This window comes from Mustela lutreola, chromosome 1 (genome assembly GCF_030435805.1).
Source record: "Mustela lutreola isolate mMusLut2 chromosome 1, mMusLut2.pri, whole genome shotgun sequence".
NCBI classification, from domain to species: domain Eukaryota; kingdom Metazoa; phylum Chordata; class Mammalia; order Carnivora; family Mustelidae; genus Mustela; species Mustela lutreola.
In genome coordinates, this window is record NC_081290.1 from 34133225 (window position 1) to 34145884 (window position 12660).

At 39.9% G+C, this 12660-nt stretch overlaps 1 protein-coding gene across 12 annotated transcripts in view; it reads left to right on the top strand.

The window, feature by feature from the left end:
- APBB2 (amyloid beta precursor protein binding family B member 2) overlaps nucleotides 1-12660 on the top strand; it is a 368905-nt gene that overhangs the window by 125715 nt on the left and 230530 nt on the right. The gene's annotated exons all lie outside the window — the stretch shown is intronic.

A 12660-nucleotide genomic window follows, 5' to 3' on the forward strand; every position in this document is an offset into this window, starting at 1 on the left:
AATGGAAAAACACTGGAAACGTGCATTCCAGTCCTGGTTTTGGCACCTGCTAGTTATGTGATCTTGAGGTACATAGCCATCTCTTCCTGGGGTACTCCTTTTCTTATCCATACAATAATTTTCATATGATTTTTAAGGTCCTTGCCAACCAGAAATTCTCTGAATCTATAATAACTCCTTAAAGTATGGAGTATGCTTTTTGAGCAGATTCAAACCGTCGGTGTCTGATGATGGTAGTTCCATTCTCACCACTGCTCTGGTTTGTGACTATTGCTGTTTCCTGGAGGCCCAGGCATCTGTTTGCTGGAGAAGGCCATTCCTCCCATCATTTTGACATGATACTATCTGCTTGGTGTGGTTTTGTTGTTGTTGTTAGAAGATTTATTTATTTATTTGAGAGAGATTATTTGGGAGAGAGAGAGAGAGAGCAGGCACCTGTGGGTGGAAAAGCAACAGGAGGGGAAGAGAGTCCTTTAAGCAGACTCCCTGCTGAGCATGAAGCCACACTTGGGACTGGATTCCAGGACTCTGAGATCATGACCTGAGCCCTGGTCAAGAGTTAGCTGCTCAACCACCTGAGCCACCCAGGCGCCTCTCTCTTGGTGTGCTTTTAAGTGCAGTGAGTGGCAGGCTTGTTTTCTGATAGGACAGACTTCCCAAGTTTCCCCTGTGATTGCCTTATTCAAACAGTCATGACTTTGGTCCATTGTCAGCCTATATATTGGTGATGATGCCATCCTGTTTTATTTTTTTCATTTTAAAACACGTACTTCCCCCTCCCCCCAAGTTTTTATTTTTATTTTTTTAAAGTTTTTATGTATTTATTTATTTGACAGAGAGAGAAATCACAAGTAGGCAGAGAGAGGCAGGTAGAGAGAGGGGGAAGCAGGCTTCCCGCTGAGCAAAGAGCCTGATGCGGGGCTTGATCCAGGATAAGCCGAAGGCAGAGGCTTAACCGACTGAGCCAGGCAGGCGCCCCTCCCCGAAGTTTTTATTTAAGTACCATTTAGTTAACATACAGTGTAATATTAGTTTCAGGGGTAGAATTTAGTGATTCATCACTTACCTACAACACCCAGTGCTAATCACAAGTGCCCTCCTTAATACCCACCACCTATATAAACCCACCCTCCTGACCCCGTCCCTGTCTAGTAACCCAATGCCACTCTTTTTTAAATGTTGGATCCTCTCTGTGTCTAAACAGTAGCTTCCAGTTTACAGTCTTCATGGGGCGCCTGGGTGGTTCAGTGGGTTAAGCCGCTGCCTTTGGCTCAGGTCATGATACCAGGGTCCTGGGATCGAGCCCTGCATCGGGCTCTCTGCTCAGCGGGGAGCCTGCTTCCTCTCTCTCTCTGCTTGCCTCTCTGCCTGCTTGTCATCTCTCTCTGTCAAATAAATAAATAAATAAAATCTTAAAAAAAAAACCAAAATCATTTACAGTCTTTATTTATAAGTGTTTGTGGGTAACTTGGAGTGATTCACCCTTGAAGTTTATTAAAAGAGAGAAGATGTGCAGATTTTCTATTGCTGCAAAAATGTTGCTGAGGTTTTGATAAGGATTGCTTTGAATTTGCGTATTACTCCAGGTCGTATTGACATCTTGACAATTTCAGGTCTTCTAGTCCATGATCACAGGATGTCTTTCAATTTGACTGTTATTTAATTTCTTTTAACTACATTTCGTAGTTCTCAGTGGGTAGAGCTCTTGCCTTGGTTAAGTTTATTCTTAAGTATTTTATTCTTTTTGACGCTATTCTAAATAGAAACATTTTTGTTGTTGTTGTTGTTTATTTTTTTATTTATTTGACAGAGATCACAAGTAGGCAGAGAGGCAGGCAGAGAGAGAGGAGGAAGCAGGCTCCCTGCTGAGCGGAGAGCCCAATGCAGGGCTTGATCCCAGGACCCTGAGATCATAACCTGAGCTGAAGGCAGAGGCTTTAACCCACTGAGCCACCCAGGCGCCCCCTCTAAATAAAATTGTTGTCTTAATTTCCATTTTGGTTGTTTATTGTTAGTGTATAGAAACACAAATGGTTTTTGCATGTTGATTTTATACTTTTGCTGAATTTATTTATTAGTTTGAATTATTTCTTGTAGAATTTAAAGGGTCTTCTACATCTGTGATGGATTTTCAGGTCATCTGCGAATGGAGATATTTTTATTAATTCCTTTTCAGTTTGGATGCTTTTTATTTCTTTTTCTTGCCTAATTGCTCTGGTTAGGACTGCCAGTACCCTGTTGAACAGAAGTGGCAAGAGCAGGCATCCTTGTGATCTTCAGGGAAAATCTTTCAGCCTTCTATGATTAAAATGATTTGTTTTATTAGCATTGGATTTTAATTTTCCTCTGTTGTAGGCCTTCATATTTGTCATTTTTAATAGTTCCATAATCTGCCAAGTGGCTGGCCATGCTAGAATAGCACATTACCCAATTTTTTGAAAATTCAGAATGTCATTTTCCCTATTATGAGTAATGCTTCAATGAATACCTCTTTTGCATATTTTTAAATATTAATTTCTATGATTTTCTTAATGATATGTAACTTTTTGGAAGCCTCCTCAACCATTTTGTTGACAAGAATCAATCTCGGTATTCAGATAAATCACCAAATAGCTCCTCCTGTAGCATCGTTCATTTATCATTATTCATCCTCAACAATACAGTGGATTGTTATGTGTTCAGTAGGTGCCAAGAGCAAAGCATGAGAAGTTCAGTAGGGCTACCCCTCTAACCTCTAATATTTCAGAGTCCAATAGGAGACTCAGACTAGTCAAAATTAAATACTGCCAAGTAATCTTGGCAAGATACGGCAAAATCCCTTAACTGCATGAAATTGACTTTGACGGCATTGTTGACTGGTATCCTTTTTGATAGAAGAGGTATAGACATATCCATGTCACATAAGATTTTTAAAAAATAATGTGTCTAATAGGCTTAATGATCTGGCAGAATATGGCCCCATATCCAACCTCTCTTCCTTGAAGTCTAAATCTTTCTGGGAAGACTCTGATTCAGTCAGTGTATATTCACAGCTCCATGTGCTGTGTTGCTTGAATATGCAAAGCCCCCAGTGGCCCGTGTCTCACGTGTTTCCACACCTGCTGCACATTGCTGTGTTTGCAGTAAGTGTCGAAGTGTCGGTGGTTCATTTGACATGCTTTCAGTTACTTTTTTCCACCACTGGATCCTTGCCATAGAACTTCATTAGTTATCAGTGTCCCTTCTATGATATTGGTGAAATCAGTGCTATTTTAATTACATCTTGTTGTATTTGCTTATTAAAAAAAAATCCAGAGTAAGAAGATATTTGTGAGATTATATAATCCAATAGAGAATCTTAGTGTAAACGTATAAAACTTGCTACTTACAATGGTTGGAACTAGAACCTACACAAATCAGAATAAAACCCGTCTGTGTGAATTTCTGGATGATCTCTTAAGCCATTGCAGAGGGAGGAAAAACAAAGAGATCTTTCTGTATACCTAAGCGGTAGATCAGGCTTTGGATACAATGAATCTGTCTTAGAAATAGCCTTTTATGATTCCACCATTTTGAGGTTCATTAGCTAGCTATGAATTTGCCTTCTTTACACTTGTGCATAAAAAAACTGGCCCTTATTTTTTAATTTCTTAAAAAGGTAGTCTTGGAAACAGCTCTTGAGACTGATTTCTTGTTTTTTTTTTTTTCCTCCCTTTTTCTCTTTTCATTTCTGAAACCTAAACAGCCGAATTGTGCCTCGTTCTCTACAGAGCCGTGGTGATTAGATTGCATATTTACTTTGATACACAATACTGCTGTGTGGAATCACTGTCCATTGTGATCCCCAGATGAAACAAGGCGGGGTGGCTGTGGATCTGGGACTGACAGAGATAAATTTATCTCAGCTTTTCAAAACACTGTGTGAGCACAGTATAATTCACTTGGACAACTGTGGAATGAAACTCTTGTTTTAGAGGCCATTAGATATTTCATGGAAACTGACTGCACAGAGGTATATGGTAAAGATGGTTTGGCACAAGATAGAGTTGGAGGTAGCATTTATATCACCACTGAAATACAATTAATTTCTCCCAAGGCGATTTATAGCCTGACTTCTGTGACTGAGGGATGGATCCCTTGGCAAGTCTGTATGAAATAAGGCCCCAGGCAGGGAAATTATATGCACACGTCAGGCTTTGTGTTTATTTCATAAGCCTTCTTCTCAGGGTATGTATAACCTTGTTCTGTACAACTAACAAAAACCATAGTTGTGCTGTATCTTGACTTCAACTGTCGCTCTCCTTGGTCATGAAAGACTTCCTCAGTTTCCAGAAACAATAGCTACCACCGAGTGAAGCTTGCTTTCTTTGCCATCCCTGTTTCTATTAATGTCGTGACTGCATTTGACTCTTTTATGGGGCCCTTTTGGTCACATCAACAGTTTGTTCTAAGCTATCTATCTTAACTTCTAGCTTCGTCTGCAAAATTTGTGTGGTTAGCCTGAGACATATGCAGATAAATTGCTTAGGGTTCAGCTCTCTGCGATTCGGAACTAAAAATGCTACTGTACGCTCAGCTGATGGATGTGACTTTTCCCCAATATTGATGGTTCCACAGTTGAACATAAACCTTTGGGTGCCTTGGTTTGCATTTTCATATTCACGTGCAGTTCTTGACCACTGCTTTTCAAACAGCCTCATCTCTCAGAGAACTCTGTTTCAAGCAGAAAGGAACAGAAAATTGTTCTTCCTCACCCACTGCTCTTCTGCCCACTCACAACAATAAGAATGGTGAGCGTGAGTCTTTCGCCAGATGTAAATAGTGACAACTCCCAGTGCACAAATGGATTACATTCTCACGGCTGGTTATAAAGTCGGTTCATGGTTTTGAACCAGGAATGTCTTTTCTAAAGTGAAAGAACAATTCGAAGGATTGATGAGCCTGGGTCACCTGGGTGGCTCAGTTGGTTGGGCATCTGCGTGTGGCTCAGGTCATTATCCCAGGGTCCTGGGATCAAGTCCCGTGTTGGACTCCTTGCTCATTGGGAAGCTGCTTCTCCCTCTGTCTGCTATTCCCTCTGCTTGTGTTCTCTCTCTGACAAATAAATAAATCTAAAAAAAAAAAAAAAAAAAAAAGAATGGATGAGCCTGTTGAAACTTCTCTAACTCACAACATTCCAGCAGCATCGTTCTTTTTGTACCTTACAACCTAACCTTCCCCCATGTTTCCCCATGGAAAAATGTCCTTGGTTCGTTTTTCATATCTTGTGGAGGGAGCATAAAAATTTCATTCTTACCTTCAGTAGACAACTATCTCCTCCTGATTCTCCTAGGTCAGGAGATCAGGCAGGGTTTTTTAGAAGTGATGGAGACTGGCTGAATGATTTCAGCAGAGAAGGAATTTATTGAGAGGATATTGGGTAGTTTCTGGAACTGCCGGAAGTTGGGAAAAAAAGGAGCAAAACTATACATCCAGATTCATCGCCAAGGTCATATGATATGATTAGTTCTATGCAGGGTTGGATGGACCCTATCACTGGACACAAGACTATTCTGGTTCACACTGACCACAACAAATGGGACCAGACTCTTGCTACCAATGCTGTTATCTCAGCCTTTGCTACTTCGGGTACTGGATATTGTTGCGGTTTTCCCTACCTACTGTGATTTCCTTCTGTTCCTGCCTCTTTGGGTCTCCAGCTCTAGATCCAGGGTTGGCCAAGGCTACATCGTGTATCCATGCCTTAGGTGCAAGGGAGTCTGGGAAGGTGAATGTCCAGCCATTTTTGCCTTTATGTTGAAAAGTATGGCTCTCATAAGTGCTCACATGATGAGGAAATCCCCAGATATAGGGAGGGGTTACAGATGCTGGATATTCTCCATCCTGAACCCCTCAATAAAGACAAATCTTCACTGTAAGAAGCCATAGTAGGAGCTCTGGAAGAAGGGGAGTGGTCAACACATTTACAGCTGCAGTTAATGAACTAGGTGATGACGAAGATGGCTGATTCTTCCTTGTGCACTAGTGTCCTGGGACCCTTTCATTATGTGCTAATTAAAGCTTAACGAGTTAGGCATATTTGACCTTTCTCAGTGCATTTTTTTTTCTTTTTTCTTTTTTTTTTTTCTTTTTTTAAGATTTTATTTATTTATTTGACAGAGATCACAAGTAGGCAGAGAGGCAGGCAGAGAGAGAGAGGAGGAAGGAGGCTCCCCGCTGAGTAGAGAGCCCGATTCGGGGCTTGATCCCAGGACCCTGAGATCATGACCTGAGCTCAAGGCAGAGGCTTTTCACTCACCAAGCCACCCAGGCACCCCTCTCAGCACATTTCTTTCTACTTAAAGATAAAATGCATTAAGTTGTGAATTTTAACAATTTGATTAACTAGGAGAAATAGATTTAGATTTATCTGTTAACATATATAGAATGAAATTTCCCATTATCAGTTTGGCTTGTTTGCATATTTATTGATTAATTTCTACCATTTTAAAAATGTATTTTTTATTTGCAGTAATATGTATATAGCTTATAAATTCCTGCTTGCTTATTTGGAGTGTCATTTTCTACCTCTGAGAGGCAATTACTTTACATTCAACTAGCTCTTTTTCTTTTATTTACTTCCATATGACTAATTAAAATGTTTATATTAGTATTTCTTAAATTTTTTTTTCCCAGTTTTACACATTAAACATTGAATTCCTATGAAGGAAGTTAAGGAGTTAGCTCTGTTTTATTTTCTCTCCCTGAAATATCTGCCCTTTCACGCTCCAGGACAGCTGTATCTCAGTTTGTTTTCACTGTAAATATTTTTCACAGCTAAGTTATGCAGTGTACTATGATTTTATTTCCTTCCTTGTGCAGCATATTAAAATTTCTCTCTCTTTTTTTTTTTTTTTTAAAGATTTTTATTTATTTGACAGAGAGAGATCACAAGTAGGCAGAGAGGCAAGCAGAGAGTGAGAGAGAGAGAGAGGGAGGAGGAAGCAGGGTCCCCGCCTAGCAGAAAGCCCGATGCCGGACTCAATCCCAGGACCCTGAGATCATGACCTGAGCTGAAGGCAGAGGCTTAACCCACTGAGCCACCCAGGCGCCTCTCTTTTTTTTCATTCACTTATCATCACCAAATTCTCTTTTTCTCTTTCTTTCAAGATTTTACCTATTTATTAGAGAGAGCGAGCAAGCGCACACGCGCGTGAATGAGTGGGGGGGGGAGGGGCAGGCAGGAGGCAAGGCAGGCTCCCCCAATGAGCAAGGAGCCTAATGTGGGGCTCCATCCCAGGGCCCCGAGATCATCACCTGAGCCAGAGTCAGATAGTTAACTGACTGAGCGACCCAGGTGCCCCATCCCCAAATTCTCAAATAAGGTCAAACACAATGGTTCGTCTCTTGGATCTGGTGTGTGTGTGTGTGTGTGTGTGTGTGTGTTTGCATATGTGACATTTCTTCAGAGCCTTCCTCTTGCCTGCTCCATTCTGAACTATTTACTCTTGAGGCCTTATGCACAGCTGTTGACCTGGAATTTTCCTTCACTATCATGTTGGCAATTCTTGATTGACCTAGATGGGTGGCATCTCTCTTGGTTTTCTCTCTCTTCTGAGGAGACACATCGCCCAGTTGCTTCTTGAGAAAGAGTGTGTATAATGTATTTTTTCTTTTTTTTGAGATCTGGCATGTGTGAAAATATCACTTAGTCTCTCTCTCCTCACATATGATTGATATAGAACTTCAAAGTTGGAAATGATTTTCCCTGAAAGTTTTGGAGGCCTTGTTCCATTTTCTTTCACTTCCTCTTTTATTATTGAATTGTTGGATACTTTTTTGATTCTGGTTACTCTATATGTGACTTTTTTGAGAGACTTTGAGAGACTAGGGGGAGTTTCTAGAGTCTTTTTTTTTTTTTTTTAAATCTTTGAATGTTCTGCAATTCCATGATAATGTTCCTTGCTCTATAACTTTTTTCATTCACTGTGAAGATTTTTGTGTGTTGAGGGGGTGGAGGATAATTTTCTTCCCTTTGGTTTTTGTATTCTTTCTTTTCTGGAACTCTTCTTTGTCAAATGCTGGAACTTTTGTATTTTTCCTTCAGTTTATTGTTAAAAAAACTTTCTGACCTCTGTTCTTAACATCTTTTTCTTTTACTCTTGGGAAACAATTACGTTTATTATCTTTTAACTATTCTATGGATTTTTTATGCCTGTGATCATAATATTAATTTTTAAGAATTCCTTCTTGCTCTTTCAGTATTTTCTGTTTTTATAGCATCCTATTCTTTTTTGCTTTATGGATGTAATATCTTTTACCCCTTGCAGTTCATAATGTATAAATGAAGTTTTTCCTTCTGCCTCCAGCATTGACTCTGTTTCCTTTTAAAGTTGCTCTTGTCACATTAGGTTCTTCATCACGTGTCTGGTGGTGGTTTGCTGTCCATGTGATGTATGTGGAGACCCTGAAAACTGATTGGAAACTCTGCCTGAGCAGGTTGACAAGCTCTCTCTCTTGTCAGCTGGAGGCCTTACTACGGGGTGACTCTTTCTTTCAGAAACTCCCTCTTTCCATAGTTTGAGTAACTGTAGATCCCTTTTCTTGGGCTGGTTAGTTTCTTCAGAAAATTCTTCTCATCGCCTATGTGGCCACTGCTGTAGGAGCCCAGCAAAATAACGGGCTCTGAGTCTCTCTGTTCAGAGTGTACTCTTTCCACTCAGTCCTCTCTTTCCAGATGATGCCTCCACCTCTGTCTCTGTTCCTTGTGTCCCCGGGGCCAGACCTTCTTAAGTGTAACCTTAGTAGGCCGCAAGCCTCAGGGGGAAGGAGAGACAGCTGGCACGTTTCATGGCTGAGGAAGGACCTGGAAGTTTACTCCTTTAAACATCTTGCAAGTAGTCCTCTGGTTTTCAGTGGCACCCCCACACTGCCCTCTCCTTCCAGCCTGCACTATTGAGGTCACTGTGCTTGAATTTATACTTTCCTGACATTCTGTGCCCCACATTGGTTTGCTTGCTTCTGATAGTTCAGTCTGTAGGCGTTTAAGTTTTGTCCGGCCCTGCATTGAAAATTTCCTCATCATTGGCCAGATTTCTATTTTCCAAATATTTTTCCATTAATTTTCTCCTCTTCCATTCTCTTGTTCCTTTGTGAGTTTATCTCTGCGCCTGGCCTAGTTCATTTGTGGGTTTCGGAGGGAATGGAGGTAAGCATGTGATTGTAATCTACCACATACAATGAAAATCCTTATTAATGGACTTTTGAGATTTGGCCTTTCAGTTCGGATTCAGGGTTGTGTGGTCCGTTGAAGAAACGTTTATTTGGTTACTCCAGAATGGATTCCATTTACTGTGCTTTCCAGTGTCATTCAAAAATTATTACTGACACTGTCAAAATGAAGTAGGTGTCACCCTTTCCTGATTTGAGTACATAATAGGAAAAAAGGTTGATTATCTCTAAGGTATAGATTCCAAGTGTGATCTTAAACCCAGTAGCAAGAAGAGCATACTATTTCCAACATTACAAAGAAATTACCTCCATTCCCTAGGATTTTTCATGGCTTTAATCCCCCTTGGGTCAATCTTTCTTAGATTTCCTACTAGTTTGACTTGAGTTGTATCCAAGGTGGAAAAACTTTATTTTCTGTGTGGACCCAGTTGCATTGTATGGGATACTCTGAGTTTCTATGAGTTGTCTCTATAAATTCTATAGAAAAATATCAGACCGTGATATCTTCTCCACTTTTAGGATAAAATCACTCAGAGTATCTCATGTAAAATGTGGAAAGGTCTATAACATGCCAAAGCTTACATTATTGAACGTGTAACTACCCATAGCACGATCAGGACCATATATGATTTCTCTTTCAACCTTTCCCTTAAATATTTTTTAGTACTCCGATTTTAACAGTAAGCTGATTTTTTTTTTACAGTATTTAACATTAAGGTATGGCAAGGATTACTATAAAATTATTATGGGTCTTAGTTAACCATTATAAAACAAAGAGAAAGCCAATTCCCATTTTAAAGGTTTTGTGTCGTGCAGGATTTGAATGAATATAGAGGAAATCTGATCAAATTCCTAATCTAGAATCTGTTTTTAGAAAAATAATGTTTACCTTCCCATGGTAGAATTAATATTTTTCTGTTTCAGACACCTCATGTTCTTTGTTGGTAAGTCAAGATTATGAGTATGTAGAGGTTCAGAAAGGAAACTTGTCTATTGGAATGTTCTTGTTTTCATCATGATAGGTAAAGAGCACCAGGCATCTGTTTTGTGCTAAAGTTTACTACAAGTGTCACTGCTTTTAAGGCTGGAAATACTTCTGCCCTTAAAACCAAAAATAGATGCTCTTTCTCATTATCATAACTCAAAAGATCATATATATTTTTTAAAGATTTATTTATTTATTTGAGAGAGAGAGAGAGTGTGTGCGCACATACACACCTGAGAAGGGAGAGGGTCAGAGTAAGAAGCAGACTCCCTGCTGTGGGACTCGATCCAGGGACTCCAGGATCATGTCCTGGGCTGAAGGCAGTTGCTTAACCAACTGAGCCACCCAGGTGCCAGGATCATCTTTTTTAATGAGATGGGCGCATCCATTGTGGTTTGCACAGATTTAAGGATCAGGTTACTTCATGTGGCACTTGGAGAACAGATAGCTCTGATAAGGTAGATGATGGAAATTTTACTGAAAGCTGAAACAAGAACTTTGTTCTTTCTATTTCTGTAGTTTTTTTCACCTCTTTCTTTTATTTTTCATTTATTATTTTCGATGATTCCTAAAGGGATTCACCTGTCTTATTTTAAGATGTTGGTACATTTATGCATTCCTCACTGTATTATCACTTCAAAAGATCTTCACCAGGGGAGGAAAAAAAAAATTATTTGCAAGGAGAATTGAAGGTGTAGATAGTCTACGTTGCGTTAGAGAACTCGATTAATGTGTTGGCAGTTGGGAGGATAAAAATTGCTTCTTTGCTGATTTTAGAATGTTCTGCCTGTGTTTTGGAAAGTGGGGCAAGGAAACGAAGGAGAGGCAGGTAGAAGTCATTGAAGGGAAATGAGGTAACGTGAATGAAAGTGCTTCGTAAACTTCTACATAACACGTTACCGTTGTTGCAGACCTCAACTTAAAGTGTAAAAAAAGATCCGCAAAGATTGAAAAAAGAAAAATGAGGAAAAGAGAAGAACTAACTTGAATAAGAAAAAGTTAAGGAAGAAACAAATTGAGGTCATAATGGGGAAGTTTTACTTTCTAGTTGTTTTTATTATTTTTTTAATCTGAAAATTCAGTAGTACTTATGCTTCTTATTTAAGCCATTAAGTTAAAAACATTTTATAAAGCAAAAGGAAAGTTCTGTTGAAAATAATTTGGGGAAGGAATCTTATCATGTGAGTTGGCAAGATTTGGGTGAAAAGCACGAGGTGGATGGCTTTCTCAGCTCTAAATAAAGATCCTTGTGTCATAGGGGCTTATGTGTGGTGTTCCTACTTAATTAAGGTTTAACTGACATTTGTTCATATCATACATTTGTTCTCATTCATGCCTTCGCATGGTGTAGGTATCATTAATCCATTTTAGAGATGAAGCATGGAAGTCTAATTGACTTACCCCCAACCACCTATCTCCTCAATGGCAAAGTGTTCACTCATCCAAGTTTTGAGTTTATTCCCACATCTTCACATACTTCCCATCATAGCAATTGACTCCGTGCTATTTCTGTACATTTGGCTTATTGGATTTCTCTAAAGGAAGTCCTTGTTAAATAACAGTAGTCAACTTACAGATTATCACCCCCAAGGCACGTTTTAGGCCTGGCTGTATTTGTACCAGATGACTTCAAATGAGCCCTCCTATTTGAATTCTGGAAGAATCAAGGCATAAACAAAAAAGACATCTCAGTTGCCCACATATGGGTTCAGAGTCTGTGCACTGTGCCCTTCAGACCTTATCTGGACTTTGGCATCTTTAACTTTAGTTCTCTTATACTTTTACATTTTATTTGGTTTCCAAAACTATAGTGGACTTGGGAAAGGGAAAGGTTTGTACTCTGACCGCAGTGAGACTTAACTCTTGAGGCAAAGGCAAGGAGATAATCAAACTGTGAAAAGTAGAGAAAAGATCTCCTTAAGTAGTGGCCTCGGAGTGGAAGAGCAAACAGCCCTCTGCACCTTGAAAGCTTGTCTTGCCATCGGCCCTTATAGGCAGGTCTAGTTTGGTTCCCAGCCCTGCGCACTTAAAGCCTATCTTCCATCCGGTCCCTCTGCTCCATTGATTTCTCTTCCACTAGGATCCTGACTTGGCTTGGCTCTAGACCCAGATCTGTAACTTGGTGTTCACCTAAGCTCTTCAGAGTGTTTTTATACCCGTGCTTTCCTGCTGTTTGAACCTCAGCAATCTCGGAGTGTTCTGTTGCTTTGGTAGGAACTCCACCTCTGGTCACGGGGGTAGAAACTCAACTTCTGCCTACTTTCTGCCAGACCAGCTCCTTTACCTCAGTGGTCCCCCTTCCAACACAGCAAGATAACTGGTAGTCATATTGATGATCCCATGCCACCCAAGATTAATAACTATATTCTGAACGCTGTGAGAAGGCATTACATTTTAGAAAGAAAAAGAAAATTTGATCCAGTATGGTTGAAATTAAACCCGTTTTATTACTTAGATGGGTATTCCTTCAACTCTTAGAAAATCTT